This window comes from Triturus cristatus, chromosome 11 (genome assembly GCF_964204655.1).
Source record: "Triturus cristatus chromosome 11, aTriCri1.1, whole genome shotgun sequence".
NCBI classification, from domain to species: Eukaryota; Metazoa; Chordata; class Amphibia; order Caudata; family Salamandridae; genus Triturus; species Triturus cristatus.
Genome location: NC_140594.1, coordinates 999660227 through 999686108, shown reverse-complemented (window position 1 = coordinate 999686108; position 25882 = coordinate 999660227). Strand labels below are relative to the sequence as shown.

Sequence of the window (25882 nt, the reverse complement as noted above, 5' to 3'; positions counted from 1 at the left end):
AGGGTGGGGGGGGGGGGGCGTCTGCGGTGCAGTCGAACAGCCAGGTTTTGAAGTCCAGATAAAAATTGGCTATTTTCTAAACTGGTGGGGGAGTCCTTGTGTAGTATTTACACTGTTAGTGTGTGTACAAATATGTTACACATTGCCTCTGGGATAAGCCCAACTGCTGTGCCAGGCTACCAAGGGGGTGAACAGGGGTTACTTAGGTGTGTAACTTACTTACCCTGACTAGAGTAAGGTTCCCTACTTCAACAGGGTGCAAACCACTGCCAAACAGTGACCCCGTTTCTAACACTCTGCTTTAAACATTTGTACTCCTTGTTCAGTGTTGCAGTGTGTAATCTAACAATAGAGCAAAGTTGTAAATGTTCAGCTAAAATGTTATTTTTTTTAATGCATTTATTAGGTGTCTACGTGTAAAATATCATTCAAATGTATTCATGTACTGGTCTGTGATTTTAAGTAATTAACATTTTGAGATTTTCTCAGGATAGTGTACCTGTCATAGCTATGCACGTGTTTTGTTCACAGAACGAGACCAGCTTCTATTTAGTAGTTTTATCTTCCACTGCTATCTCATCCATGTCAGGGAACCAGCTCCTCTTGTGGGTTCTGTTTCCAAATAATAGTAATAAATGCTCACTTAAGAGGGCACAAAGTCCAGCAAATTCATTTTACCTAAGTAGGTTAAGATGTGCCCCATAACTAATGGTGCGTCTCTTACTCCTCCTCTTAGTCCCTGGACCAAGAATAGCACCACTGGTGAGCCATCCACTTGGAGTATACTATTGCATTCTAGAGCATGCAAAGCAAAAAAGGTATACTGTCCTCCAACAGCACCACTTAAAGGTTTAGGCTATTTATTTTGGCTACCATCCATTGTGCTGAATCATCCAAACTAGGACCTTTACCTGATGGGGTTTTCTGGTACAAAGCCAAGTGCCTGTTTTATACACCTACAGGATGTAAAGTGAATTTATTTAACCTGATATTTCTCTGATCTAGTGCTTAATTTTCAAATAGCACAGCTTTGGAAAAGTGAGCTGGGCTTGCCTTTTTCTTATGCCAACAGAACAGATTAAGGTGGAAGACTCGTATGTTTTTTAAGCCAAAAATTGCTTTTGTTCAGCTTTCTCCCACTCAAATTGCCTAGGAGTCAATATAGGTCAATGGGAAAAACGCATTTTCCCTGATATATTCATATATTTTTATAAAAACTTCCCAGTTTTAAAATGTTAGCATGCATGCTTTCTGGTTATGAGCTGTGCTGTCTGAAAATAAAGCACTAACATGAGTGTTGGGATGGAAAAGTCCTTTTCATGGTAATGGATGTGTGCCTCTGCCCTGAGTGCCCAACTGTACTGATGTCTGGATCCCTAATGCAAATTTTTGTTGTCATAGGTAAACAAGGATCATGCTTGCGCACCATGACATAGGCCTGTCTCATGGATTGTGGTCTTGTTGGACCGAGAGGGACACCCAAATTGCTACCATCATAGTGGTGGAAGGCTTTTTCCTTCACCAGGAATTAAGCAGCACAATCGCGTTGGTGCCAGCATACCGTATAGTTATCAATGTGAGTGAACAGACACTTTTTAACCTGTCACTGGAGTGAGGCCTACAGGCTCACTCATTTTTAAAGTTCTGCTGCTGTGTTTAGTTCCCCCTTGGCCTACATTGGTTTGTTGTGAAGTGCTGTGCAGAAGTGTGCGTCTGTGCTGGGTGTAAGTGTGCCGTGGTAGGGTACAATACAAGAATAATACAGCGTGTGCATGGTAAATGTATGTGCTAGATGTATGCCTACACCCCAAAACCGGTCCTATGATGCTTGTTTCCAGTCCAGGGAGGACCTGTCCTGGCAGTTCGGGCTGGACTGCTCCCATTTGGCACAGAGTCAAGACTGAGTTGCATATGGCTGGGTTCCAACTGGAATAGCATGGTGAGCAAAAAAACTATGGGTTTAGGCCCAGATCTCTGTACTGGGGTGAATGTATGACATTGTTGTGCATTCTGTCCATCAATTGTTCTTTTTGCATTTGTCACCCCGAGTGGGACGGGTATGCCCAGACGTGGGTCCCATGCTCTCTATGCCACTGGAGTCAAGCTATCCTGGCTGATGAGGGGTGAAACTCCGAAACTGGTCCTAGGATGCTTGTTTCTAGTCCAGGGAGGACCTGGCCTGGCAGTTTGGGCTGGACTGTTCTCATTGGTCACAGGGTCAAGACTGAATTGCATATGGCTGGGGTCAAACTGGAATGGCATGGTGAGCAAAAAACGATGGGTTTAGGCCCAGAACTCTGTACTGGGGTGAATGTATGACATTGTTCTGCATTCTATCCATCGATTGTTCTACAGTACTGTGCAGTGTGTGGCTCTATACATGAACAGGGAGTGTGTGTGATTCTGGATGGTACAATACTTGGAGAGCCCCAGGTTATATTTTGGGAGACCCAGGTCTGCATGGTGAAATGTGGAAAGGAGGTAGAGAGATGCCAACAGACCGATTTGGGCATTGCTAGATGCCTAAAAGTTGGGTGCGAGACACACATGAGATAGGAAAGCCAAGCTTCTTCTTTACACTTCAAAAGATGCTCTTTCAATCAGTCCGAGGTCAGAAGGAAGGGGCCTGGGTACATCTCGGGACGCAGATTAGGCTAATAAGAGACTCATAAAAAGAAAGGCTAAGGGCCCTAGTCTAAACGTTTGATGCACATGGCTGACACTCCAGATGTGAACTCTAGTCACTCCCCTGGCCTGCATTGGGGGGACTATCCGCTTTGGAGTCGCACCTGCTGTGACATTCAGCTTTTCAAGTTGAAGAAGAAGTAAAGAGTTGACACTTCAAAAGAAGCAGAGCTCCAACATAAAACATCAAAGACCATAAATCACATTTTGTGTCTGGAAATGGTCTAGAAGGAAAGGTTGGGAACCATAAATTGTCATCTGCTAAGCAGCCAGACTGGCTGTGACTAGGGCTGGGGGCCATGGCCTTCTACTTAGCCTGCTGGTTGAGGGGACATCACCTAGGGAATCCAAGACCACCTGCCCTAGAGCACTAGTGCCTTTGTGGTTGACAGTACCAGTGTGCCCCATGGGGAACAGAAGAGCGCTGGTGGGAGCACGGTCCAGTTGGGAGCCCTGTCGAGTAGACTCCCTTTCCGAGGTGTGAAAAAACTGCGGCTGTAGGGATTGAGTCATTGCCCATGTGCAGAACAAAGTCAGTGACCCCTGTATGCCAGGTGAGGGGTGCCATGAAGTGAGCCATGTGCCCATTGGGATAGAGCCCATGCGTAGTGCTGAAACGGCGAATCCGTGTACCTAGAGGGATCGGCGTGAAAAAGACTGCCCTGAGGCAAGGGCCATAGCCTTCTGCGGCAGTGGGCCATGACCCTGTATACCGGTAGGGGCAGCCACTGAAGATCTCACCATGCTGATAAGGCAGGAGCCTATGTACTGTGAGATACATTGACCCGTATGCCAGAGGGGGCTCCTGCAGCATCAAGAACTGCAACCTGGTCTGCCATTCCCCATCAGAAAAGTGAGGATGCTATAGGAGCACCCCTGTATCTTCAACCAAGCAACGAATCCGGGACAGTATCTTAACACCCATCCCCCACCGGGAGACAAACCAGACACTTACCCCACACGAGAAGTTGCAGAGAAACCCCGATCGCTTCAGGAGCTTGACTGTGAGTGCGGGACTTTGCGCCCGCTGAGTGCTGCCACCTGAGCTGCATGCAACAGACTTATCTGAACTCAGCTGCTGCTGTTTGGCGTGCCCGTGGATGGGGTGCACTCTGGAACGCCAGACGATCCACACCTGCCGGTGCAGGTAAGACTTAGTTTTGGCCCTGAGGCGCTGGAACACTGTTGACTTTAACTTAGTCAAGGTGGACTCTTGAGATTTGGACTGCTAGTGGGACATACCCTGGATGTTACCAATAGTGAATGGGGAATAACCACTAACGCTAACGCGAGGAGGGTATGCGACAGGGAATCGCCAAAGAAACACTAGAGCCCCGACTTCAGGGGAAATTGTGTGATTGTTTCTGAATGTTGTATTTTTGTGGGTTGCGGTAGAAAATAAATTACTTTACTTTTTTCATAAAAGTGAGTATTTGACTGGACAATTCATTGCTGCTGCTGCGCGCATTTCCATTTGTGAGCCCGTGCTCACTTTCCTGTATCCACACCTCCCACCTTCCCCCACAAAGGCAGCCTTTGATTGCTCAGACCACGTATACCTAGGTCAAGTACAGAATGGGTACTTGCCCAGTTACTCCAAATCTATAGTAATTCATGCCCGTGACATCAGGGGTAAAAGTCCTCAATCACCACGGTTCGACCCAGTAACCACTGCTTGCCCCGTGGCCCTCTGAAAGAGGTTCCAACAAAGAGGAATATTTTGTTAAATTAATCCATTTTACTCCCTGCAGGCACATAAAATTGTAACTGGGCTCTGTGTTGCTCCAGAAAACTCATTGCGATACTGCAAAATTCTCCTCCCTGAAATAAAAATACTCAATTATTTAACATCCTATTCAACCTGAAATGCATTTTTTAATTATCCAGCTATAGCATTCTCTCTCATTGGCCTAGGTGAGACGTACTCACTCACTGGCCCTGGTGAGCATGCAGCACTGAGCAGTGGTTGCTGCATTTCCTATTGTGAATACTGAGTGCACAGTCTGCACCTCTGCTTCATCTATGTCCTCTGGGACTTCCCCTCAGTCTGCCATTGCATACACTACGGGGGTCTGTGCCTTTGATTTTGTTTGATTGGCAGGCTTTTGCAAAATGATTGTACTTATCGCAAGACGCACACCTCCTTCTTTTCGCTGGGCATTCACTCGACCTATATGGAGTCCCGCCACAGTATCTTCATTTTTGGAATGCCTCTCATGCCATTTGTTGTTGTTCTGGGTGTTTCTCAGGCAGAACCGCTTTGACGGGTGCTATTTTGATGTTTTGTAGGGCAGCCTCCATGTGGGAAGCTCTGGCCTTCAATAGCTCTTTTGATCTCCCCATGGAGAGTATATCCTGGAAGGGCTTGCCTGCCTGTTAGAGTATTCTCAGAGTTTACTGGAAGTACAGCCCTGTATAATCTGTCCACTGATTTCCGAATTGTTCATTGGCAAATGCACAAGTACTGGCCAGTTCCCTCAGCCTTGTGTGGAACCCATCCATGGAATCCTCTGGCAAATTGAGTTGAGCTGCCCTCACTGTGGTTTGTGTGTAGCCGATCCATCCCACCTTCATCGCCAGTGTAGCAGTTGCAAAACCTAAGGAGCCCGCAACAGGAATACTATGAGGCCAAGGACAGCGAGCGCGCGTGGCGTGGTAAAATATATAGAGACTTTCATAGATGTGCATGGTAGCTGCTGGTGTGCAGGACCGCCATGCCCTCGATAATGCTCTGCTTTATTAACGTCCCCCCACATGACTCCGGGCGCTACTATCTCACCCAGAGACATGGGGAAGCCACTTCTGTCAATGTAACAGTGTCTCTCAGTTGAGTCACTGTGAACACTACATCAAGCTCGGCCATCAGTAAAGCATTTTCTCTTACAAAATAGTCAGGCCTTTTGGCTTTGTCAATGCTCATTTCGGAGAGCCCCGTCAAATTACATTGTTAACTTTGGTGAAACTGTTACTGAGCCACCATCAGATTCCCTTTAACTGTAATGGAGTACCAGCCCTCTAAGTACCACGCATCAGGGGTTAGACTAACACATTTTGGTGTGGGGGTCCACATCATTGCACTAAAATGTATGAGTCACGCATTATTAGTGCCTTAACACCACCTGTGCACTGCGAGGGAGAAGCTGGGAGGCGCAGCAACCATCATTAGCAGCGTGGTGAGTGCTATGCACACTGCTGCAGAGAAGACTGCTACTGGTCTCAGTGGTATCTGTTTTAGTGGGTCCCTAACAACTGGACTGACTCGTGTGCCCTCATGTGGCACTAAGGCAGCCACCCTGTTAGGAGGGTCCCCTTCGTGGACCATGGGCAGCCAACAAACCAGAGTCACTGAACATAAAACCGGGAATGAAAACTTGGGAGGCATGAATGGAGCCCCGAACCTGGTGACCTACACGCTAATTCCCGTCAACTTTCCAGTGACGTACATCTCTTGACCCTGAGCTGCACCCCAACCCCCAGAATCATGTATGGAAGCTAAAATGGAGACTCCAAGCCCACGAGCAGCGGTGCCTCCTGAGGACAGCTGGGCTTGATGAGGACAATGGCGAGGGAGGGAATGCTGTCCACTAGGGTGAGGGTTCTGGGTACCGTCACAGCACTTGGGGCGCAATGTAAATTTTTGGTAGTATATCTGGTACATCAATAAGGCTCAGTGACGAGCTGGGGGTCATTAATCCATCTTCATTAACATAGCCCACAAGTTTATTGCATCTTTTTCAGAGATCTGCATGTAAGCTGCGGGTCACTGTCATCAGTAAAAGTAGAACAGCTCAGTTAGTGAATGCACTTGTTCCAAAAAGTTGTCCATATTGGCGGGTCACGGAATCCAACCCTCTAATGCAAATTGTGTGGTTGTCTCTCCTGCTTCTCTAAGATTTTGTAAGCTGCCTGGGTCAGCTTTCTGTCCCAGTATGTGTGACCAGATTTTTGAAAGCCAAAACCCCCATACACCACTACTATAGATATTGGACTACTATATAAGTAATGATTATCTGAGACCCTGCCGCGACTGCCTCAGAGATGGCCTGTCTGTTAAATATTAAATCTAGGAGGGTGCCTTGCCTGTTTATTTCCGGTTGCGTCACCTAGTGCCACCGCTCAATGGTGAAGTGTCTTGACACTGACCTTTCTGTGGCGGGCACGTCTCTGATGCAGATGGGCACCTCTATTTATTCAAATTCGGTGCCCTGGCTACCGCATCAATTCTAGCTGGCTAGGGACTCCCACTAAAGGGTGGGTCCAATCGTTGCTTCATGTGGCAGGATGTTTTCATTTTAAACTCCTGCCAGGTGGGGCCCCCAGAAATTGCTGCTGCAGCCTGGCAGGGGCCCCACCGACAGGAGTTAAATTAAGGGCAACTCCTGTTCTTCTGACCACCTAGACGCGCGCTGCCCTGTGTGTGTTGGGGGATTCCAGGGGGTTGTGCCCAGTCACGGTGAGAGAAGGCAGTAAGCCAGAGTGACTTTGAAAGGCACACTGGCACCATGGCTCTCAACTTAGACAGCGGTGCCAGGCCCTGAGCTCTCCCCATGGTACTGCAGAGAGGAGCATTATCTACCACCGTTCCAGCCTGCCCTTTCTGGAATGGCAACTGACACCAGCTCATCACAGGACTATCTGAGCAGCTGTCTGCAGTGAGTATGATGCCACAGACCGCAGCCCGAGGCAGCAGGTAAGACAGTGACCTGATGGAGAGAGATCGGAGTTTTGTTTAGTGCCAGTTTTTGAATAGACTCACCATAAAGAGACGCGGGGCATATGCTTGCTGGTGGGGTGGTACTGTTACAAACATGCCTGCTGCAACAACATGTACCATCACATCCTTGAACCGTATTTTATGTGGATAGCTCAGTGGGTTACTGCTTTTGTCGCAGACCTCATTTTGTTACTTGTGGTTCATTCGCGGCGCTTAGGTGAGTGGGGTGCTGTACTTAGAAATGACTTATGGGTTTAAAAGTGGAAAACGACCTTTACAATGCGGTCAAAACACCGCAATACATTTACATCGCTGTTTTTACAGCGCAAGTCGTTACAATGACTTACGCTGGATGGCGCTCTAGACTAAGGAATAGTGTGATTTACTATTCCAACACCTTCCCTACTGTTACGTAGGCTGGAGTTGGAATAGTAAATCATACTATTCCTAAGTCCACCGCCCTCCAGCGCAAGTCGTTGTAACTACTTGAGTTGTAAAAACAGCGATGTAATGTACCGCAATCTAAATGATTGTGTTGTATCGTCATACATCCTTTAAAAGCACTTGCTGCAGAGTGAATTGTGTGTCCAGCAGTTTTTAGGAAACAAAAAATGTTGACGTTAACTGATGATCAATGTTCTTGTCAGGTTCCACCTTCGAATTCCTCGGGACTGTACTGATGCTCAAAAGGGGTCCACCTCTCAACCGTCCCAAGTCCGGAATATCAAATACACGTGGACTAGTGAGACACTCGAGCGGGGGAAGGAAAGGGTAGGAACAGCAAGGAGGGAGATCGGTGGATGACACAAGGACACCGTAACTATCTTGCTCTTAGAAACACCATACAGACACTTGAAATACTCCTACCACAACATATGTATTGTAAGTATAGATCTACCTGTAAAGTGAAAGAAGGGTGTATCAATACCAGAAGAGAGCAGAGGGTGGTTTTCAAGCTTCCTGCCAGATCTACCGGAAAGAAGACAAACAATTATGGAGATGAAAGCCTATTGATGCATAGCAGTTTTAAGCACCTTGTTCCCCAGTGTGTTAACTTTCTCCCCCAACCTACCCTATGGTACAAGCAGAATGGCTGTGCATGCAAATCAGGGTCGAACTATTCCCCCTCCGTTTCTCTCTCTCTCTCCTAGGAAAAGAAACCAGGCGTACAACTAAATGTGAAACTTGAAGAAGGTACTAATGTAATCCTTTCATCGTACAAGTTCATTGGAGAGCGGACATAGTTCTGTTGATAATGCACATACGCTATGACAGACTCAATTTTCAGAATAAAACAACACTGTAAATACCAATCCTCAGTTGTAGTAACCGATGGCATTACTCAGGTCACTGAGGTGATATCATAGTTGTGGAGCCAACTCTGGTTCATAATCCACTCCAAACGAAAAGACTTGAACAAAGAAAAAGTACTCCAGAGCCACCACGGTAGCTCATCAAAGTCAACCCCGCAAGAGACCCAGAGAGGTAGATCTCGCCAACAGGGAGTACAAGCTCAGCGAGGATGGGGGAGAGTGAGGCGGGCTACTTAACACTCCTCTGCACGAGACCAGGGAAAACTAGTCTCTTCCAACAGGGGAGTGTATTGCCAGTAAAGCCCCTTCTAAATACCAGTGCTCCTCCGCATGAGACGCCGAGCGCGGCGACGGAGGAACAGTGCCCAAGAGTGCCGGGGAAGCCGGCCAAGGAAAACGTGAACAGCGTTAGCGGAGATGCAAGAATCCAGAACGTGCCCATGGCACTCTTACCCCACCACGCTCCTTCTAATACCCAGACCGCTGCCTGCAGCAAATCCGCCAGGATAATCGGCGGCTTCTTCTCCGAACTGCCGCTGTATCCGGATCCGACGAGCGTCAAGGTCACGTGTGACGTTACTCCCGCTCTGTTTGTCGGGAAATGTAGATTTTCTGTGGTTAATATTTGTTTTCCGCTATGCGCCGGCAGACAGCGTTTACTGACTTCGAAGTGCCTGACAGTTCTTGCTGGAGAGAGATTGTAGTTTCGGCCAGTGGCAGCTCCTCCACTATGGCGGAGGATGGTCGCCCCCACTGCCACCCCCAAAAGTTGAAAAACAAAACAAGTTATAGTTTTCATTTTTAACTTGTGCGTCGTGGGGACAGGGCTATCGGGCAGTTAGGAGAAGGAGTGGAGGGCAGCACTGCTGTCAGTGCGCATATGTGTTGGGCCGGCCATCTCAGGCCGGCCAAACACACGTGTGCACTGAGCTGTCTTGCTGGGTTACAAACAGCAAAGCACAGGCTCCTAGTCTCCCTGGGAGTGCAAATTCCCAGCACTCAGGCCAATCCTGTCGCTGCTTTCTAACATGAAAGTAGCGTCAGGATTGGCTGCAAGGAAGGCTGAAAGCCTGTGCTGCAGTGCTGAGAGGACACGGAGAAGAGCATCGAGCGGCAGGCGGAAGGTATGTTTATTTTTTATGTTGTTCGTTTCCCCTCCCTCCCCCACCTCCCTATTTGTCGCGCCCAGCCCCCACCCCGCCACTACTCCCACACTGCAGCGGCTACTGGTTTTGACTCACTATAAAGTAGCGCAGAGAGTTAAAATGCCTCCAGCAAAGATCAGGTGCTTTGCAGCAGTCTTTAAATCAAGCCCTGGCGCACATTTATGTTCATTATAACATGTCAATAACATAGGTTTCCAAGCGAATACATAAAGACAAATAAATAATTTAATGATTTTTCTTGTTATGGCTCCAGCCGACACGTGTTTCGTCGTTCGGGACAAGACACCCGCGACTTCCTCAGGGCTTTAATCAATAGGAAAGGTCTTAAGTGCCTTCTGACTGGTTTTAATTCCGTCCCAGCCTAAGTTTGGCTGGGCAAATTGCATGTATTCACGAAGACGGTTATTCAAGCAAAAGTCTATATTGTGCAGCGTCAAAGTCTAGGTTCAATCCTCCGGCATCGTGGCCATACTGAGATGCCGGAGGATTGAACCTAGACTTTGACGCTGCACAATATAGACTTTTGCTTGAATAACCGTCTTCGTGAATACATGCAATTTGCTCAGCCAAATTTAGGCTTGGACGGAATTAAAACCAGTCAGAAGGCACTTAAGACCTTTCCTATTGATTAAAGCCCTGAGGAAGTCGCGGGTGTCTTGTCCTGAACGACGAAACACGTGTCGGCTGGAGCCATAACAAGAAAAATCATAAAATTATTTATTTGTCTTTATGTATTCGCTTGGAAACCTATGTTATTGACATGTTATAATGAACATAAATGTGCGCCAGTGCTTGATATAAAGTTTGCACAGATCTCTTGACCTGATTGGTGAGGTGTTGGATGATTACCTCCTCCCTGGGCACCTACAGTAACAATTTGAGCTACGAAATAACTACTCCAATTAGTGAGCGCCATTCCCATCCAGTTTATAATCATCCCAAGTATTTTTCAACCACAGGTGCTTTGCAGCAGTTTCAAGACCCTCTTGGAGTTTCTCATTGCTCACATGGGTTTAATTTTTGTTTCATAGACTTCCCTGCTTGATTTTGCTTGCAAGCAAGTGTCACCCGAAGGGTCACACATTTGGTGGACGTCACTCTTAAGTACACTGAAACCATGAAAATGTCACGCATAAGCAATCTGAAACCTTGGCAGCTATGACAGAACACCATGCCCACTGGCCACCTAAAATTCGAGGGCTATGGGTTTCCCCCATAAAATAAGTGAAACACGAGTTCCCGATGTCGATCTTGTGTGAGACAGTCACGAAGGCCTGTTTCTATTCTTCTCAGCTCGACGTCACGAACAGCTACGCCAATTGTAATAACGCTCGTGCGTTCACAATCACCCGTGCGTTCACAATCACCCGCTCCCACAGTGTTCGGCCTGAAGAGACTGCGAACCGGTGCCCCGGGGGTTAACCAACATCTACCGGATGTCACCTGCGGATTGCGTTCAGCCCCTGGCGAAAACAATTTGAGTAACCACAAAGCCGCAGAGCCCAACCCGTTGTTTGCTTCACAGATTAAACTAAGTATCGCTTTCCCCCGAAAACCATACATGCCAACATTTCAGAAGAGCAAAGTGGGAGATTTAAAAAATAAATAAAAATAAATCGGGAGAATGAGGCCTTCAAGCGGGTTTCTGTCATGTATGGACTTCGGAAGTGTGCTGCTGCAGGATCGGACATTTGAAAGCAAATTCATGTGTTTTTTTTTATCACCTTTCAGAAGCATGGAGTGCACTGGCAGGCAGAGGAAGAGGGGGATGCAAGAGTTGTGCACTGGCCTGGCAGGTTGCGGTCAGTGCATACACTCCCCCCTCCCCCCCCCCCCCTCTCAGCCCGGGCTGAAACAGCTTCCGGGCACACACACAGCCGCCCACCCCCCCTCCCCTCCCCAGTACTTCACAGGTGTTTAAAAGACCATTCGGTTGTTAATGGGGCTTTGTTGGTTTTTCACCCCTTCTAGAGCCCCTGCATCGCCATTCTGACTATTGCTGGAAGAATTAGCGCGTTACACAATACCAAGCCCTGTCTGCTGAAACCCCGAGGAATCCGGTTTTTGCTTGCAGGAATCGGGAGGCGGGAGACTAGCCTTCAAATCGGTAGTCTCCCGCCTGAATCGGGAGTGTTGGCATGTATGCCGAAAACCAATGGCTCTTTCCTCTGAAGGAGTTTCAGAAACGTATTTTTATTTTAAGGTTGGCCACGGAGATAGTGTACTTTGCCTCAGTAGTGCAGCTGGGACGCATTCTGCAGTATTAATAAATTACATTCATTATACAGGGGGGCAACACGTGTTAAATGGTTGTGGTTTTCCTCTTGTTTTAGGTTTTTTTTTCATTTAAAACGTTGGGTAAGAATCTGTGTGTTGTACGTGGGCTCGCATTTATGCAGCTTCCGTTTGAGGAACTTGTTTTTGTAACACTTTAGCCCATTCGCTGTTGTCACACGTGATAATTAACTTTTTAAAACTTTTAGCAACTTCCTTTCCGAGGTTTGTGTTGTGCACATTGAGTGCACGGCCTGAGTGCACGGCGAGGCGCTCAGGAATTGGTTGGCTGCCTTAACTTCAAGACTGTAATCTGTTGCACTAGGGTAAGTTTTTAATAACTTGCTACGTCTGTTTTACGCTACATCTGCTCGTTTGCGCCAGAGGCTATGGCTGGTATTAACGGGGAATGCTTGCTTTTGTAATCGATACACGTTTAGTTGCATAAATGCTGATTTTGTGTGTTTTGTACAGGCGCAAGCTGGATTTTTACCAGTTTGGAACACACTGCACGACAGTATCCGGTATTCCATAGATATTAGGTCGGGTCTTGCTTTTTTATTTCTTAATTTTTACGAATGCCACAAAAGTAGCACGCGTTTGCCAGCTCCTTTTGTTGATGATATAGGGATAGTGGAGTTGCTACTACTACTTTTCTTTGGCTTGGGACAGACCTGTGTGCATGTCAGTGCCGCTCCCAGGCCACCTGCAACGCTAGCTGCTGCTCTACAGGCCTGTCCTAGTATGAAGATTTATTACATGCATCCTATTGTTTTTCAAGGAAACCTTGCCGTTTCCTGAGGTTGGTATATATTAACACACCAAACAAAAATGTTTTCAGTCTCTGATACACTATATAACAAGCACTTGCAATGCAATAGGTCTCGCATTTACTCGAGTTTGAGCTAGTAGCATTATAAATGACAATGCCTTTTATTTTTGTTTTCATTTTTAAAACATACATAAAAGGCATTGTCATTTACAATGCCAATAGCTTAAACTTGCGTAAATGCGAGACCTGTTGCATTGCAAATGCTTGTTCTTCCTGCTTCTGCAAGCTCATGGTTTGGCTGGTGCCCGCAAGTATCTTGCCATGCTGGGTTGGCATAGTTGGGAGCAAATGTTCTAAACCTCCATGCCTGGGATTGAATGCCGCAGGTCAAAATCTCTTTATTCGAATGTCAAAGACAATCATAAAAGGTGAGCTTAAAAGTATAAAATTATACATGAGAATCCATAACAACCATATAGAAGTACATTGATTAAATATCAAGACTTTTCAGGTAAAACGGCTGCCAGAAGAAGCTGCTCACTCTGAAGCAAACATCAGTACTTGGCAACAGTTGTGAAACCTGAGGGCAACCCTACATTGTTTTTAACTGTGAGAGTTAAAAAGAGCGAATAAATATTGTATCCTAAAAGGTTTATATAATGTTCAAAATGTCATAAAGTGCAGCAGAGATTGGGTGGAGACATTATCATAGGGACGTTTCTTATCTGCTAAACTCCCATAATGACCCTGCGGAAAGCACAACATATAGTGCCAGTTCTTTCAACAATAAAACTCTTTCCCAGTTGTTAATCACATATGTTAAATAAGGCTCTAGGCCGGAGCGTATTTTCAAAGCAGAGTAATTCGGACACGTGGTTTGCTCAATTCTAATCGTGCCCCTTCAGCGCAGCGTTTATCCAGAAACAGACATTTCACATTGATCTTATCAGCCTTGCAGGCAGATTAAGGGTTTGTCAAACGAAATGGATTTATCCAGCTGAACAAGAATTAGTTCAACATAAGCAAGCCACGGGATATCCAGGCCCGTGTGCAACGTATACAATCGTTAATAATGCTGTGAGGGAAAGAGGCCTTATTCCAACCTGAGATCCACAACAAAAGGGCTCTCACCTTAATGGAGTCCAGGAACGGCACAGCCATCTCTTCTTCACAGATATGATGGGATATTATTGAATGTGGAAGAGAGGACGTCTGCAAAATTGATTTTTTTCAACTTGCAACATAATGTAATCTCTATAGCCCGAAATTCCGCACCCGTAACTTGCAACAAGTACAAGTTGCTTAGAATAGATGTCATGTAGAGAAGCTATAGGCTTACCCCCAACCGATTTAAAAATAAAGTTCTAAAGTGAACAAATAGCTTGCTTAAATTTAGTGTTTCCAAAACCCACATTCTCCGCCCAAGAAACATTAGAATTGAATACTAAACCAAGATGTAGTAACTTAAAAACACTTTCCATACAGTTCTCATTAACCCGTAAAATGTGCAGCGAATAGCGCTTGGGCCGCAAGCCATGGTCTGCAATTTAGTGTAATTAGTGAGCATGTCTTAATCAAGCATACACTCTGTGAAAGCTTGTAACAGGCACCTCAGGGCATTTGGCGTCCGTACTATAAGCACAGCCTCATCGGCGTACAACGGTAACCGCACTTAGGCACTTGTATCTCGATGTAGATAAGCCAAGAAGTGCACATAATGTGACATCTACCGCCATCACCAGCATGGCCGTCCATAATTTGCTACGATTAACTTTATCAAAGTGCCTCAGGTCGTGCTCTGCCCATTGTAGTCCTCGGAATCAAAAGGGGTATTTGCAGATTAATTGCGCTTGACTACTGTGAGTGGCAAAAGATTCCAGTGCCTGGGCTGGCAGCATTTGTGAATACTGTTGAGACTGCCCTCGGGTGAAAGGACCAGATGACAGCTGAGCCGTAATCATAGCCCCCAGTGGAGCTGGCATCGTACAGCATCAAGAGAAGAAGGTAGCACCTTCATCTTGTCTTTACTGAAGAAGTGGAGGGAACCCTTGTACAGTGTATCTGATCCAAGTAGCAACCTACCGTGTTATTTGTAAAAAAGAGATGGCAGGATGCCACATGTTTTCTTTTGCCCATCAGTGGAATCTCCTGCTGTTTCACTGCAGTATCTGCTGTTACTTCTGATCTGAGAACATATGATTATTCTTCACTTTTTTAGGACTCACTGTGGTTGTTTTTTACATTGTAAACAGATTAAGGTGGGTCATCAAGTACATCGAAGTGTCGTTAACGTCAGTGATCTCCTAAGTGGGTAAACTTAAATGTTCTGACTCCTGCATTATATCCTGTAAAGGTAACTCGCATGACGTGGTACAGCAGAGCACATGTGCACCGGTTCCCTGGAACTACATAACTGCCCTCAACACTTTCTTGTGCAGCCTCCCATTCCTCACTAGTCCGTGAACATTTGCTGGATATTTTGACCTTGCCTCTGGAAAATAAAGCATGTTAAATATTTCTGCAAATTTGAACCTCAGTAGCTCACACGTTAAACATATTTATGCAAAATGTAGGCGATTTTAACTTTTTCTAGACCACGAAAGCAAACATGAGCAGGCAAACAGCATGCGCACAGAGAGGGAGCGAGCGGCCGAGCCGTTATAAATCAAGCGCGCGGTGGGAGATGCCATGCGCGTGCACATCGCCTGTGTGGGGGCGCGCACATGGTCAGGGCCGGACTGGTACCCAAAACCGACCCTGGCAAATTGCTCGGCCGGCCCCACCCCCAGGGGGATGGGGGTGCCGCCGAGCTCTTTGCCAGGGCTGGTTTTCGGCCGATTTGGTTACAGGGCCGATTTTGCAGCTAAGCTGCAAAAACGGCCCAGTAACAAAAATGGCCCCCAGGGGCCCAAAACCGGCCCCCACACGTGCGGCCCACCGGGGGATTGCCCGGTGCCCGCTACGGTCAGTCCGGCCCTGCACATGGTTTGTCTCCCTTCACAAACGAAAGCGACGACAATAGTCTCGCCAAGCCGAAGCTGCGCATGCGCTGCGTTCGCTAGGCGAGACCTAGAAATTACTGCAGCATGCTCACTTGCCACCTTTTGGTAATACTTTTTGAAATGGTTCACAAAAATCACATGTACAGAGCCCAGTGAATAAAGTACATCAAATTGTAATTTAAGACGCACATCTTTGTGGTAACCAGTGCTTTAACATACCCTTTAAGTGTGATATGGCTCTGTACTTGTTCATGATCGGTTGACTCTCTTGTCTACTCAATTCTCTGCTCCTGGCTGGAAGGTTTTACTCATATTCTTATGTTTGCCCTGCTCATGGAGAATTTACATTTCATCTTGCCTTTTTGAGCGTTTGAGTTTATTCTCCCATTGCTTATGTCTGGGAACTATTCTTCATTTTACATTTTTCTGAGGAATCTCTGCTTTTGCACTTGATGGGATTGCAAGTCCCGCTCCCCTCTCTCCCTTCTCTCGCTCTTTGTTCTCTCTCTTGTTGCCTTAACCATTTTGTTCTTCCTTTTCCCCCACACATCCAGTCATCTTCAGTATCTCTTTTCCCTATCTTACACTCTCCCCTCTTACATTGCAGACACTGAACACTACTGTTGGTTTGTGTGTCTCTCTCTCTGTCTCTCCCATCTCCATAGTCTTACTTCTACATTGCCTGCTGACTCCACTGCCGTGGATATTGGCTTTACTAGTACTTACAGAATTTATGGTGCAAGCATAACAGTGGTGAGCTGCAAACCTTAAAACTTTATTTTGTATATTTCCAATTTGGCCATCTTGGAATTCAGAATAATGTTCATAGATAGCCATCATATTGTATCTAGTCACAACATGGGGATGATTTTGGGACTGTATAAAAACGTTTTGTCATATTATTCCAAGATGGCTACTATGTTATGTTCAGACACCACATGACTGCCATCTTGAAAGTACATACAATATTGATCTGAGATGACTGTACACTTCTGTTGTCTTTGCCAATGCTTGCAGCTTAGTTGTAAATGTATTTATATAGCGCTTATGACCCCTGATGAGGCATTGAAGCCCTTTTTTCCGTGAGGGGCACACTACTCCTGAACCCAAGAATACTAGTTAGTAGGTTAGTCCAACTTTTTGTTTTGGTTTTCCATGTGCATTAGTTGTTAGGATTGTGCTTTTGATTTCTTGTGTTTAGTAGTTTTTGGGTTAGGGATGGAATAATAGAAGCAGATTTGAAAGGGGAAGAAGTGAGTTGTTTGTGTAAGTAATTGTCAAGTGTGATTGTTAGTTGGGGTGACATGGCTTGAAAGGAGAAGTGAAATATTGAGAAGGATGTCTAAGAGTTTATGGTCCGGTTTGGGATGAGTCAGAGGGAGTAGGGATGGGAAGGACGTTTTTTTATATACTGGCAATGGCAAAATGTAGATTTCTTTATATACACACATGCAAACCACATTCCACACACCCACTGACTGCTCGGTAAAGTTTTATTTGCCTGATCAAACCCCTCTGTATAAATACCCATAAGTACATTGAAGGGAAATATCTACATGGTCTGGTGTCCACATTTATTGTGTGATACATTGCTGCACTGATTGCAAAAGGCAATATGAACAGCAGACTAACACTGGCAAAGTGAGATCCATTGGCTTTGGCAATGCTTGTTTGTTTTGAACTGAATGTACTTAAAGAGCAGAGAACACTTTAAAGCAGCAACATAGAAACATGTTACTTCACCTACATCACAAAGCGTATAAATGTTTTTCCCATCCATGTGCCTAGTTGGCAAGTGGTCTCTTCTATATGAGACTCCTCTAGCCTGTGACCGTGCATGTGCTCTTGCTTGCAAGAGATATTGTATACAACAAGGGGCTTGCAGCCTGCCCATTACTTAACATTTGTTGGCTTCATTGTCACACTTATTTTTTGCCTTCTAATTGGCCAGCCCATGGTAGCTTCACTTCCTCTTCTTTCGACTGGAGCATGGACAAAGTACCAATTGCTGTCCTTCCGCTGACCATCTACAATTGAGGTACTACTTTTTAGGTTTCACTGCACAGTGCTTGTGAAATCTCTTGTATTTAATGTATCTTAAAAGGGGGCTCTTATCAATTCCCACCGCTGAATTACTTTATTCATTCGCTTTTGTGTGGAACTTTTTTTGTTAACTTTCACTGGCTGAAGACATTTATGATAGTTCCACAAAAACTGTTCACACTGTTTAAGCCCTGTTCACTGTCAAGATAAGATCTCTTCCTACAGATAAGGCATACAGCTTCTAACAGTATGCTGGAATGCTTGCTTTTTATTACTTAGTTGTGTAAAGCATGTGTTTTAGCCTTAGAATGTTTGTGGCATTTCCTATTCATGCCTCAGTGTCTTTCTTTGCACTTTGTAGGGATTATCGGATTGACTTTTTTCAACATAATTTATTTGGTAATTATGATCAAATTCTAAATGGTGTACTAAACATTGCACGTTAAAAATAAAGTTAATATACAAGAGCTATGCTATATTTTACTACTAAGCAGTCAGCCACAGTTATCTTGTAGACAACTGGATCATGATTTGAATAGTGCAGCAGGTGCAGTAGCACTGGACCCACAAGTTGTCAGAACTCCTCTAATCACCCAATAATGCCGAATTTGACCACTAAGCAGGCAGTCACAATTGCAGTTTCCTTGCAGTTAAAATGCACTTGATTTGAGTGGTGCAGCAGGTGCAGTGGCACTGGGGCCAAAAGCTCTAGGGACCTCACTAAACCCAGATTATTGCTAACATTTTAAATTAAACAGAGAGTCAAAAGGGCAGTTACCTTGCAGACAACAGGGTCCTGATAAGAATGTTGCAGCAGGTGCAGTGGCACCTGGCCCAAAAGTAGTCAGAATACCCCAAAACACCTAATATTGCTATATTTTATAACTAAACAGGCAGTCACAAGTGGAGTTGTCTAGGAAGATCTGGGGTCATGATTTCAATAGTGCAGCAGGGCCAGTCGCCCCAGTACCAAAAGATCCAGGCTCCCCATTAAACACTGATTATTGCAGTGGCGGTTTTTGCGTTGGGGCGGTGGGGCGTTGCCCCACTTAATTATTTGTGTACGTTTTCGAGCGCGCCACTTTAAATTATTAATACCATTTCAACTTTTCAAAGTTGAAATTGTATTAATAATTTAAAGCGGCGCGCTCGCATCACTCGCGGCTGCGGTGTCACGTCACGTGACAACAACTCGGCCTACATGTCCGTTAGGCAGGGCAGGGGGCAGGCAGCATTGATTTTCAATGGGGCGCGGCCTCGTACAATGTGCGCCGTGTGGTTACATGGCGTGCGCGTGTTGGGTTTGGCCGGCTGCCTTTCCTCGGCCAGGAACCCAGCATGCGCGTAGTGGCTTTGATACAGCAAGCACAAGGTGACTGGGGGAGGGGGCTAAAACAGCAGATCGCAGTAGGAGCAAAATGAGCGGCGAGTTTGCCTGCTCATGCCCATCCTACGACAGCAGCATCTGCGTCCGGATTGGCTGCTGCAGCCGAGGGGTATAACTTACTTGGAGTTGGTTGGAGTTGGCACTTGGCACTGCATTGCAATCCGCAGGGGTGGGAGGGCCCGCCCAGTGCCTAACGTAGCAATGGCCAATCAGTGTCATGGTTTATTATTGAGCCATGCAGTGATTGGCCATTGTGCCGTTGCTGGGCAAATTCCTCTCACTCTAGCGCGTGGAGAGAGTCGACAAGAGAGACTACTAACTAGACTGTCTGTGAGACACCGTCCGTTCATCATTCATCGAGAGTAGACATCGTCGATCATTTCTTGGATCGGATCAACTGCTCCCCATTTTCTTTAGCTACGATAAAATTACATTCAAGGTAGGCGTGAATTTACTTTAAAATGACTGACGTAACGTATGTAGCTTGCGCGCAACACCCATTGGACTCACAGGGCTTCAGCCCCCCCCCCCCCCCCGTCGTGTGTGGCAGCCCGGGATGAGACACCTTCCCGGGCAAAAAGGCAGCCGCACCCGAGCATTTCACAGATCTTTAAACGACCATTTGCATGTTAATGAGGCCTCGCTGTTGTTTCACCCCTTCTAAGAGCCCCTGCAGCTCCACTCTGCCTATTGCTTAAAGTTCAGCCCCCCCCGAAATTTTTGCTGAGCTCCCCCCGAAATTTGGCTCTAGTTGCGCCTCTGGAGCTGAGTGACGTAAGGTATGTAGCTTGTATAGTAGGAGTTACATTGGTGCCGCCTACGGGTGTAAAAGAGGCAGTTTTGAAAGTCTTATTACAAGAGAACTCTCGTGAGCAGGCTAGCGCGAACGAGCAGGTCAGTCCTCTCCTCTAGCCTCTACTCCATATCCCCGCCGCAGTACTGTCTGCATCTCCAGCCCAGCAGCCCTTGCACATCACACTACTAGTTGCAATGCAAATGCAAGCACAGGTAGTGTGTGTGTGGCACTGGCAGTGGTACTACTACATACAGTAAAGATGGCACCCCTATTGGGACACCTTTGACCCCTGCACACACGTCCCCCGGGGCACGCTGCCTACTTTCCAGCGCCTTTTGTACTATCGCAATGAGACGATGGTGTCATGCGCCGCTTCTTCTCACTGAAGGCCTCGCACAAGCCTCCACCCTGCCCCCCGCCTTCCTAGCCTATATAGCCTTCAAGGGTCTGCGTGCGTGCTCACTTCTGGCTGTCCGCGGCTCATTACATGTGCCCCCCTCCACTAGTCTGTCTGCCCGTGAGGTCCTTTCATTTTATGTCTCTACCTCTCTCTATTCAGCGTCGTCAAGACGCCATTTTCAGCTGATAGCGCGAGGCCTGGGTAACGGAATCACTCCTTTGGACTGCTGATAAAGGGGCAGCTTTGGGCTGTCATGAGCAGGCTAGCGCGAACGAGCAGGTCAGTCCTCTCCTCTAGCCTCTACTCCATATCCCCGCCGCAGTACTGTCTGCATCTCCAGCCCAGCAGCCCTTGCACATCACACTACTAGTTGCAATGCAAATGCAAGCACAGGTAGTGTGTGTGTGGCACTGGCAGTGGTACTACATACAAACTAGTACGGTGTGAGAGCGCGAGGCCTGATCTGCGCTGCTGCGCAGTAGTAGCAGATGTGCGGCCATGTGCGAGAGGCTGGGGGTATGCTGTGGACTGTGGTACAGCGGCGATCAGGCCTGTGAGTGTGAGCGAGGCGAGCGTTACATTACCGTTAGTGTGATCTCTGCTGTAGGCCTGACTGGGGTGGCAGTTGGTGCGTGTGTGAGAGCGAGGTGTGGTCTCTGCCTGTCACCTGTGTGTCTACGTCTAATAGCAGTGTGTGTGAGATCAGATCAGTGCAGTGTCTGATTGCAGGTGTGAAGGATGCTTGCTGTGTGTCACACAGTATGGGTTCGTGATCATGAATCACGCCTCAGTAAAACTGCTTTATTCATCAGAATAACGGGGTAGTTGAGATGTTTTTTTAAATCCCATTCAGTAATCAAGTCTTAAAATAACTCAGCTTCAGCTACGATACTCGAAACTTGTGAAATGGGGAGGTGTGAGGAACATGTGAAGGGTACCACTTTACTGTAGAAGAGAAAATGCTGATTTCACCTGGCAGTGCAACACGCTCGCGGCGTGCTCAGTTAGTATGTGCTAGTTTATACTCTAATGCAGAGCTCTGCTCAAGAACCTCACAGACGATGATCATCACTCAATGCTAGTGTGAAACATGGCCTCTATGAATAGCTCTGCCAGAGCTCCTCATTTCTGCCCTCAGTCATACATGATGGCCCAGGCATGACTCCTCATAGCCCCACCTGACCTGAGACTGAGAGATCGGTGGTGCAGCACAGCACTACCGATGCGTCTCCGCCATGACCCAAGCACCTCACAAATCATCCCAGTGCACAGCACCACTGTTGTTACAAATTACAAACCCAGCTCTGCCAATCCATCTCAACTGTGTATTAGGCTACCTGGCATTTAAACACCTGGCCCCATATACCTCCACCAACTCACAGAACTGAACCATAGACCCCCCTGTAAACATCACACCAGTGAAACGACAAATAGCTCTGCAAGTGCACCTAAATAATGAACAATAGCATTCCTGTCTTTCTAGGGCTGAGAATCCCCTAGACCTGAACCTCAACGTCACCGGCACAGACTTCTCTTGTGTCAGCAATGAGGCCCCACATGGCTTCATCAATGTGCCACAGCGTTCAATACCCAGTTCAAAGGGACTTTAATATTCAGCTCCATCAATCTGTGGCCAGCTTTCCAAAACGGAGTCCTTGCAGTTACCTACCCTAGTCAGTGGCTTCTCATTTGGATCTGCGGCATCAGATCTTTCATCATATACTGGCCCGTGTGCTTTACACAAGGTGCACCACTGGTCTGGTTAAGAAATCGCATCAATTATTTAAGCACACTCAATCATTTCAGATACTGTTGTGCACAATGGATCCATATCATATTAAACATAAAATATCACACAGACAAATGCAATATACCTTTCATTACAGCTCTAGTTCACACACATCTTTTTTAGGTTAACAGAACTCTGCCACAATTGTCGGTCTAAATGTAATTGTGCCATTGTAACACATCAAAGTTGTATATCCGTGCTGTTGCACTTGCAGTTCAGTACGTGTCGGTGCCCTCTGCCCTGCAAGTGAGAGCAGGTGACTCTTATTAAGCGCCGAGAGACCTATAGGTGAACGTGTGCTTTACAAATACACATGTTATGTTAAGTTATGTTACTTAGAAACCTGTAGGCTTTGAAACACATCAGTGAGGAGGCAATTAGTCGACAATGGCGTCACCACGCTTCACTAGCAGCAGTGATCACTTCACGACTTTAGAAATTGTATACAAAAAGCATTGAGCTGGTTTCTTGCATGTCGTTTACTTTGTATGCAAGGCCATACCTCGCAAACAATTTTCACGCATGCAACTGCTCAGGGAAGTTTGCATATTATGATAATGTACGGCAAAAGGAGATTTGGCAAGGGAGTACCTATATCCTCATTTTCTTTTCTGGACGCATCCCATTTTCCTTTAAGGAAAACGGACTGCATTTAAAAAGTAAAAGATTGCTTTATTTAAAATAAATGGGCATTACAATAAAGAATAAATTACACTCACAATAGCATATTTTTGGGCATCTATTGCCTGGATCGATTCCGAAACAGATTTCTTAACATTCCAATTGTCACTAAGATTTCGACTCCTATCTTAACAAATAAGACAATCTGTTCAGCTATTGGCCTAGAATTCGTGAAGAACTGCATGAAAAGTTACTCACAAGAAGAATGATTTTCTGTATTTTTCCACTTTTAAAAATAAATACAGACAAATAACACATTGGGGTATAAGACAATGTGTATTGTGCAATAGGTACAACTTGACACTGAAGTCACAGGATGAATCTGTTTTATGTATGATCCGAGGCCTGTGGTTCTTTATGATTAACAGTCTATGTGTTTGGGTGACACAACTACATTTTGTTATATTTGCTTTTCAGCATCTGGTAAAGCCTCAAAGCAAAGAAGAAGAGGCATCAACCTCCTTTGCTGCACTTGCGCCTCTACAACAGTCAACAACCCCAGCGTTTAAGGTAAGGAAACCGCTGCTGTATTTTACATTCTAGTAGTTAAGGGCTATGTAAGTTGTCTACATGGTGGGTGGCCTCCACATGCACCGAACCTCATACGTTGTACTTGATTATTGACAGGTAAAATTAACATTGGTAACACCATGAATACAGTAGAGCAACTACTTGCAAAGCCGTTCATTGGACTGAAACGTGAAGATAAACTAATTGTAAAACAACTAGGACCCCACCGGCCAGACCTAAACCTACAACAAAGTTCCCAAGACAGAGGGAAGATTTACACACGTTCTTTCTCAAACACCTGGTACACAAAAGTTGATTGGCTTACAGGGTGTACTTCAACAAATACTCTGTTCTGCTTCCCCTGCTTGCTGTTTGGTGGTGAAATTCCTTGGACAAAAAAAGGAGTGAAAGACTTGAAACATCTGTCAGATAAAGTAAAGAAGCATGCACACACAAAAATACATATGGAAAACCTGACGAGACTGGGAATGTTGGGAGACACACCGATTGAAGCCCACATAAGCGATGCCTACCGCAAAACAATAAAGAAACACAATGAAGCAGTTGATAGGAATAGACACATACTATCAAAAATCATTGATTGCATTCGTTTCTGTGGTGCTTTTGAACTGGCATTACGAGGGCATGATGAATCTCAAAGTTCCGCAAATCCTGGTATATTCAGAGGCCTTGTGGATTTAATATCAAGCATAGACCGTGAAATGGAAGCACATCTAGCAAGTGCTACAGTCTTCAAGGGCACCTCTAAAATAATACAAAATGAACTGCTTGAGTGCATGCTAGAGATTGTAAAAAGCAATATCGTGCAAGAGTTGAAAAACACCGACTTTGTGGCTATTCAGGCTGATGACACCACTGATGTGGCCACTAAAACACAGTCTGTACTGATCTTTCGGTACCTTGACAATGACAGCAGAGTTGTGGAGAGGTTCTATGGTTTTACACATTTAAAAGACTCTAGTGCAGAAAGCATTTCTTCAGCTATTCTACAAGAACTAAACTTGATTTTTCCAGAGCAGCCTCAAAAACAAAAACTGATTGCACAAAGCTATGATGGTGCTGCAGTAATGAGTGGAACCTCCGGTGGAGTACAAAAAAAAATTAGAGATGTGTACCCTAATGCCCATTATGTGCACTGCTATGCCCACCAACTTAATCTGATTATGCAACAAGCAGTAGGAAAGATCTCTGAGGCACAGATATTCTTTATGGATGTAGGAGGAATGGCAGCATTCTTCTCACGTTCCCCCAAAAGAACGGAGGTACTTCATACGATCGTCAACAGAAGGATTCCAAAGGGAGGCCCAACTCGTTGGAATTTTCACATACGTACAATCAGCCTAATATACCAACATAGGGTTGACCTTGAAAAATGTTTCGACACCATAGAAGCCAATGATGACTTTGAATATAAAACTCGGAGTGAGGCCCGTGGCTTTGCTAGAACACTGCAAGACAGGGAGTTCCAGTTTTTGCTGTTTTTGTTTCATGACCTAATGCCTCATGTTGACGTACTATATGAGAGGTTACAAAAACGTGAAATAGATACTGTCTGTGTGGAAAGAGCTACCACTGACTTTGTCACCTGCATTAACAAAGTCAGAGAAGGGGTTGACAATTTAGATAGCAGACTGCCAAATGATTCTACTTTCTCCAACCGCAGAAAAAACATCAGCAGTCTGGTCCGAATTGCAAAAGAGATATGTGACACTATAACTGTGCAGGCAAAGGGACGTTTTTCTTTTACAAACCATTTGGTCAGTGCCACGTTACTGAAAAGTGATTTGTTTGCAAAATATGAAAACTCCTTCCCTGAGCAAGCACTGAATAAGGCTGTGGAAGCTTACCCTATGCTCAACAAAGAGGATTTGAGAACTGAATTAACTGTACTCTACAGTATGAGTGTATATCGGCAGGCCACTGGTGCAATTTCTTTGCTTGCTTTGATTCGGAACCTTAACATGGAAAAGTCACTTACAGAGACAGTGGCTTTACTAAAAATAGTCATAACCACTCCAATGACAACAGCAGAGGCGGAACGATGTTTTTCCACTTTGAACAGAATAAAGACATTCTTGAGGAACACCATGATTCAGGAAAGACTGAATGCTTTAGCTATGCTCTCTATAGAGAGAGACCTAGTTAAGAGAATACCAGACTTTAACATTCAAGTTATTGAAAAGTTTGCTGCTCTTAGAGATAGACGTGCTGATTTTATCTACAAAAAGTGAACAATATGTTGAATGCTGCTAGTTTGCAACCAGTTTAATTATTTGTTAAATAAAAAGCATCTATGAGGTACTCAGAAATGCATTGTATCGCGAAGTCT

The 25882-nt window shown here is 45.7% G+C and overlaps 1 protein-coding gene across 13 annotated transcripts in view; it reads left to right on the top strand.

The window, feature by feature from the left end:
• The window catches only part of GPR160 (G protein-coupled receptor 160), a 210156-nt gene that overhangs the window by 143992 nt on the left and 40282 nt on the right, over positions 1-25882 (top strand). For 8 of the 13 annotated variants that reach the window (XM_085635121.1, XM_085635126.1, XM_085635127.1 and 5 more), the window contains one exon: positions 23440-23532. The exons of the other annotated variants lie outside the window; for them this stretch is intronic. The gene's annotated coding sequence lies outside the window, so the exon portion shown is untranslated. The remainder of the gene's footprint in view (positions 1-23439; positions 23533-25882) is intronic. 13 annotated transcript variants of the gene reach the window in all.